Raw genomic sequence first — 7,268 nt, forward strand, 5'->3', positions numbered from 1 at the left:
TAATGGACTACTATGCATCGGATAGTAGTCCATTATGTGTCACTTACCTGACACAGGAGCCAGCGAAGTCACCGCTGTCCCCTGTAGTCCGGCGCATCCATCTTTTCGGTGGGGTCTCGCAGCTCTGCTGCTATCATTGGGCGCCCATGCGCACGGGAGCCGACACGCGCGGCAGCTCCGTTGTTGGAAATGCCACGCTCAGTGCGCCTGCGCGCCGCTGTGTACGGCGCATGCGCCGTAGACAGTGGTGCCTGTCTTCGGGCAAATATCTCCTAAACCTATGCTTTAGGAGATATTTCTTGGACCTACAGGTAAGCCTTTGATAGGATCAGAGTTCCAGCTTAAGTTATGAGTTGACATTATGTGTACAAAATTGCTGTGTTATAAGATACGTATTGTGAAAAGTGTAAAGTCACTCAGACTACGCCCATCTGCTGACCACACGATGGAGAAAGGCTGTTTACTCCTTATCTGATATTTTTGTGTTTTTTCCCTTATTATGGTACTTTTGTTTTACATGATTCATCATTTTTGTGTGTATATAAGAACTGAGAAAACAATACACTTTTGGCCATTCAGCTTGGATTTGGGCTACAGAAAAGGTCTCCTGTATTTCATTTCTATCAGAAGCATAAGATTTGAACTCAGCATTACAAAGAGGAAAAGCAATTGGTTTGAGAATTGCACTTAACATTTTGGCGCCCGAACAGGGACCTCATCAATGATCCTACAAGAGGTGGACGAACGGAGCTGACGGAACCATAACACTGGGGCACTTCGGGAACCACAGACCACAAAGCCTGGCCAGGTAAGAGAAAGCCTTTATTTCTCTTTATACTCTGAGCTTCCCTGATTTGTGCCTTTAGTCAGTTCTGTCAGAAACGGGTCTCCACGCAGCATATTAACTGCAACCTCTGTAGGGGTGAGTCTTGAACTATAATACCTTTGTTTTGCTGATAATTTGTTGTCTGTCTGTCTTGTTGAGAAAGTGAATGAGCCTTGTCAAGGATGGTATGAGTTAGAAGGGGATTGCCGAACTAAGCAACGGAATGCGCCCTTTCGGGGGGGTCTGACGCTTATGCTTAACCTCACATCTAATTCATAAACCATAGGCGGGTTGAGAGTATAAGCCCTGTCTGCTCCATAAAGCAGGGATAAGAGTGCACGAGAGGGATCCCAGATACGGGAGGGGGAATAAGGTCTCCACAAGCCCGGAGATCTAGTCGGATACCTGGCCACTTAAAGGAATGCTTGTATATGTTGTAGCCGTCAGTCTGGTCATAATATTTGTCAGTTGGCTAGCATATAAAGTAATTCGATTTCAGAAATCTCATCCCGGGGAGGTTTTTTAGTATTCTAGCATCCTAGGAGGAAGGCAACGAGGAACTGTTGTAGGGTCCCGCATACACACTTTTTTATTTTTTATTTTGGGACATATAACAGTGTCCCACACGCTACCTAGGCACGGACTGTTAGAATGGGTCAGAGGTACACAAAACCCCGTCAAGGAACTGTGGCCCACTATACGGTGCCACAGATAATTAAGAACATATATGGGAAAGATGAAGCACAAAATGTAAAAACTATACTTCATAAATTTAAGGTAAAAGGAGCAGCGGGTTTAGACCCAGACGCGTGGAAGGAAATAAAAAGGGACAGACAAGGAGAGGTGTTAGAGAAGCAATGGATGCATCAGGTTCAGCGCTTAATTAAGGTCTCTTATAGAGCAAAAGAGGAGGGGTGGAAATATAACCCAGATTGTGATGGTTGGGACATGAAGGATAGAAGAACAAAAAATGCTGAGGCTCTGGTTGACCCCAGCTCAGCCATTCCACCCCATACACTGACATAGAACATAAACCACATAAGATATATCCTTCACTCCAAGGCAGGGGATGGGTTTGTCAGGTTTGTGGAACACAAAACCCAGAATCGGCAATAGAATGTGTGCAATGTGGGGCAGAAAAACCTCATCCAGAAACTGTAGCCCCCGTACGCACTGATACACACATTGTACAGGTAAATAATCCGGAATTTGGACAAGTAGCCCATCCAAATGCCCCACCTACTGTTACTCGTAGGATGCAGATAAGGACCTGGGCACCATGGACACCAGACGCCCTTATGGCACTAATACAGAATGCCCCAGACCCAGTAGCAAAACCAGCAGCGTTTTGTAGATTTGTAAGACAGTTGATGGATACACATGATGCAACATGGCAAGACGGGGAAGATTTGTGTAGACATAAAATGACTCCTACTCTGTTTCAGCAATTTGTGACAGAAATAGGTCCGCACCGACCTATAGACCGGTTTGACGCAGACGGCAACCAACAGGCAGGACACGCCTACCTCAAGGAATGGCGCATTCGCCAACCCTTTATTCACAGGCTCTACAAACAGTGCTAGAGGAATGGTTACCTCCAGACTCTTGTGTATTGCTACAATATGTGGATGACCTATTGCTATGCTGTCCAGATAGGGAAACATGTCTCCATGCCACTTTGGCACTTTTGCAATTCTTGGCAAAAAAGGGTTGCAAGTTTAACAGGAAAAAGTTACAAGTGTGTCAGGAAAAAGTTGTCTTCTTAGGACATTGCATATCACAAGGAACAAGACATCTCACAGACGAGAGAGTACAGGCGATAAAGGGAATCTTACCCCCACGAAATTTCAAACAATTGCGTATGTTTCTGGGTATCGTGTCATATTGTAGACAATGGATACCCCACGCTAGCTCTTTGATGCAGCCATTATACGATTGTTTGAAAATTGTGCCGTATATGCTTACAGAAGTAGCTTATGAGTCGTTTGTCACTTTGAAACAGTTGTTGATTTCTGCACCGGCTCTAGGTATCCCCGATTATACAAAGACATTCCATCTATACATTGCTGAGATCACTGGACATGCAACAGGAATTTTGACACAGTCACATATAAAACAAAGGCCCGTTGCTTACTTCTCAGCAGCTCTAGATCCAGTGTCCAGAGGTTCACCGTCCTGTGTACGGGCGGTAGCAGCAGTGTCAATAATTATAGATAAGTCATCAGAAATTGTTCTAGACAATCCAGTTGTAGTGCACACCACACATGACATACATGCAATCTTGTCTCAAGTACAGCCCAAACACATTTCAATGGCTAGGCAACTAAGGTTACAGTGTACTTTACTTTTACCTCCAAATGTCACTTTTCAGCGCTGTACAACTTTCAATATGGCCACCTTTTTGCCTCTTCAGTCACCAGATTTGACAAGGGGGAATAAGGAGGAAGGAGATGAGGAAACTGACACTCTTCTGTTTAGAGAGATAGTTGAACACGACTGTTTTCAGCTCATGGAGCAAGAGACAATGGGGTTCCCTCATGTTATAGATACACCAATTTTAGACGCTGAGCACACTTTGTATATAGATGGCAGCAGATTTGCTGATGATAAAGGAAGATATCACACAGGATATGCAGTAGTAACTGATACACAGGTGATTGAAGCGCAGCCCTTACCAGCCTACATGTCAGCACAGGAAGCAGAATTAAAAGCTTTAGAACAAGCTTTAGAATATTTACAAGGACAAGAAGGAAATATTTACACTGACTCTGCCTACGCTTACGGCGTAGCGCACGATTTCGGCCATATATGGAGAGCTCGAGGGTATCTGACAGCAGCAGGCACACCAGTAAAGCATGCGGAAGGAATAAAACGGGTTTTGACACATCTTCAAAAAGTTAAAAGGGTAGCCATCTTGAAGATAGCGGCACACACAAGTGCAAAGACAATGGAAGCAAAAGGAAATGCCTTTGCAGATTTAACTGCGAAACAGGCAGCTCAGAAAGAGATGCACCCTGAGACAGTGGCAGTGGCAGAGGTAAGTACAGTAAAGCCTTCATGGCAACAGTTGAGCAAGCTACAGGAGCAAGCGGCGGACAGTGAAAGAGACAAGTGGGTAAGGATGGGAGCCCAAATTGACCCTGACAATGTATGGAGGGCAGGAGGTAAAGTATGCCTACCGGCGTCTCTGTACCCAGCCATGGCCACGGCAATCCACCTACCTACCCATGTCAATTCCAATTCCATGTATAGAATTGTGAACCAAGGATGGCTAGCACCAGGATTCAGTAGTATGGCCAAAAACTACTGTGCAGCATGCCAAATCTGTCTCCTGAATAATCCAGGACAAAAGGTAAAAACGCCACGAAAACACCAAGCTCGGGCCCAGTACCCCTTTCAAAGGCTGCAAATTGACTACATACAGTTGCCAAAAAGTGGCCCCTTTAAAATATGTACTTGTGTGCATCGATTTATTTTCAGGCTGGCCAGAGGGATATTTATTAAAATCAGCCACGGCAAAAGCTACGGCTAAGAAACTGATCACTGAATTAATACCAAGGTTTGGATTACCTGAAACAATAGAATCAGATAGAGGGACACACTTTACAGGTGAAGTAATGCAGAATGTGATGACCATGTTAGGGGTTCAACAGAGTTTCCACACCCCTTATCACCCACAGAGTTCAGGATCAGTAGAAAGAGTAAATGGGACAATAAAGCTAAAAATACAGAAAGCCATGCAAGAGTTAAACAAGCCATGGCCAGAATGCCTGCCTTTGGCTTTGTTCTCCATAAGATATACCCCAACAGGAAAAACAGGGTTGTCTCCATATGAGATACTTTTTGGGAATGCACCTAGATTAGGTTTATACTTTCCACAGAGTATGCAATTGCAATGTGATAGTTTGACTGCATATGTGATACAATTGCAACAGCATCTAACCAAGATCCACAAGAGTGTTTATGCTTCCATTCCAGATCCCAACTCTATAGCAGGTACTCATTCACTTAGCCCCGGAGATTGGGTCTATGTAAAGAAACATACCAGAAAAGCTTTAGAGCCACGGTTTGAAGGACCATATCAAGTACTGCTGACCACTCCCACATCGGTCAAGTTGGAGGGAAAAGCAGCCTGGATCCACGCATCACACTGCAAAAAGAGTCCTGAACCGAGAGAAACAGAATGACGATCTTTCTAACTATGATGATAGTGCTTGAATGTTTTCAAATGTTTGTTTACACATGGACTCCCGGTATCAATGTAACAGTTCATGAAAACAGTACTGATCTTATATGGACAAATCAGGATAAGAGTATAACGCAATATCCTTACTATGAATGGTATACTGTAGGAAATTTCACTGTAACAGGACAGGAGGGTCCTTTTTACATGATGCACAATGTGGATTCACCAGTAGTGTGGATAAAAGCTAAGTCACAAGCACAAGTAAACATAACTTTCCAGTGGAAGGACAATTTACTATCACCCTTTAATAACACACCACATAAATGTCATAAGTTAGGTCCATCTGAAACATGGAGGGAAGTATTTGACAAAACACAAATGTTACTTTCTACCCCAGATTCCCAAATCTACAGGAACCTACAGAGGGGAAAGGGTCCCAGACCAGTATAACCTTACTGATACTACCCCTTTCATAATATCATTAGAGCCCTTACAACAAATCTTAAGAGAGTCTGAAATACTTAGAAAACACATAGGAGACACAGGAACATACCCTTCAAAATAATCTAATATCTGCAGTTATAGATAAAGGAAAATTAATACATTTATCCTCACAGATAAGAGATGAAACTACCCACCATTGGTACGATGTTTTCAGTGGATGGTCTCCTACCGCCACTACTATACTTAATTGGATGTTGAGTCCTATACTAATACTTATGTTTGCTTTTGTTATAATGACAATTATTAATTGTTGAGAATTCAAAAGAAAGTTAAAAGAATGAATAGGGGTGCCCTATAGAACTCTGAGTTTGGGATTATGAGTTGACGTCACCCTTCTCTTTGATTCTCTTTGCTTTTGAGATGCTGATATGGAACTGGGGGATGAGGACATTGTTCTCCTCTGACAACCCGCGGTCAGGGATAGTACTCAGGAAAGTATTGGCTATAACTCATGAGTAAGGACCCAGAGTTGGGAGAAGGATGATGTCAAAGGGGGAAAATGATAGGATCAGAGTTCCAGCTTAAGTTATGAGTTGACATTATGTGTACAAAATTGCTGTGTTATAAGATACGTATTGTGAAAAGTGTAAAGTCACTCAGACTACGCCCATCTGCTGACCACACGATGGAGAAAGGCTGTTTACTCCTTATCTGATATTTTTGTGTTTTTTCCCTTATTATGGTACTTTTGTTTTACATGATTCATCATTTTTGTGTGTATATAAGAACTGAGAAAACAATACACTTTTGGCCATTCAGCTTGGATTTGGGCTACAGAAAAGGTCTCCTGTATTTCATTTCTATCAGAAGCATAAGATTTGAACTCAGCATTACAAAGAGGAAAAGCAATTGGTTTGAGAATTGCACTTAACACCTTAGTCTAGGCTTACCTGTAGGTCAAAGTGGTTTGTAAGGGTTTACAGTGCCCAGTAAGCAAGTGGTTAAAGTGGTGCTCAGGCCAAAATTACACTTTTTAAATAAAAATACCCCTATAATACACAAGCTTAATGTATTCAGTAAAGTTGGTCTGTAAACTAAGGTCCGTTTTGTTAGGTTATTACAGCATTTTGAAAGTTTATGGGACGATGTCTATTGACGTCATCCCGTGCACGAGCAGCCTGCGCGCCCCCTGAGGGGCGCACGCGGCGCGCTCTGTGATCGGCGAGTCTACAAGACTCGCCTGATCACGGATCCGAGTAAGGGGTCGATCCCGACCCCTTACCACGTGATCAGCTGTCAGCCAATGACAGCTGATCATGTGATACAACGGAGCCGGTAATCGGCTATTGACAGCGCGAGGAGAAACAAAAAGAGCCGATCACCGGTGGCCGTGATAAGGACATCAGTCCCGATCACGGCCAGCTTACCAGTACCCACCTGCCCCCTGCCAGTGCCACCTCTGTAATAAAAAAAGGGGCCCTCCATCAGTGCCACCCAGCAGTGCCCATAGTGCCACCCAGCAGTGCCCACAGTGCCACCCAGCAGTACCCACAGTGCCACACATCAGTGCCCACCGTGCCACCCATCAGTGCCCACAATCTGCCTCAACAACGGTGCTGCACCCCAGTGCCACATATCCGTGCCCATCAGTGTCATCTACCAGTGCCCATCAGTGCCCAGCAGTGCCACCTATCAGAGCCACCTATCAGTGCCACCTATCAGTGGTACCTATTATTGCCACCCATCCGTGCCATCTTATCTGTGCCCATCTTTGCCCATCAGTGCCGCCTTATCTGTGCCCATCAGTACTGC

General features: G+C 44.2%; 1 long non-coding RNA gene across 1 annotated transcript; it reads left to right on the forward strand.

Moving 5' to 3' along the window:
• Positions 1-326: 326 nt before the first annotated feature.
• On the forward strand, positions 327-6,297 carry LOC143957221 (uncharacterized). The gene is made up of 2 exons (XR_013270062.1): positions 327-808; positions 4,805-6,297. It is a non-coding gene; the product is annotated as an uncharacterized LOC143957221 (long non-coding RNA).
• The last annotated feature ends 971 nt before the right edge of the window (positions 6,298-7,268 follow it).

The sequence above is a fragment of the Lithobates pipiens genome, unplaced genomic scaffold (genome assembly GCF_037356315.1).
Source record: "Lithobates pipiens isolate NorthernLeopardFrog02 unplaced genomic scaffold, aLitPip1_a1.2 Scaffold_52, whole genome shotgun sequence".
NCBI lineage: Eukaryota > Metazoa > Chordata > Amphibia > Anura > Ranidae > Lithobates > Lithobates pipiens.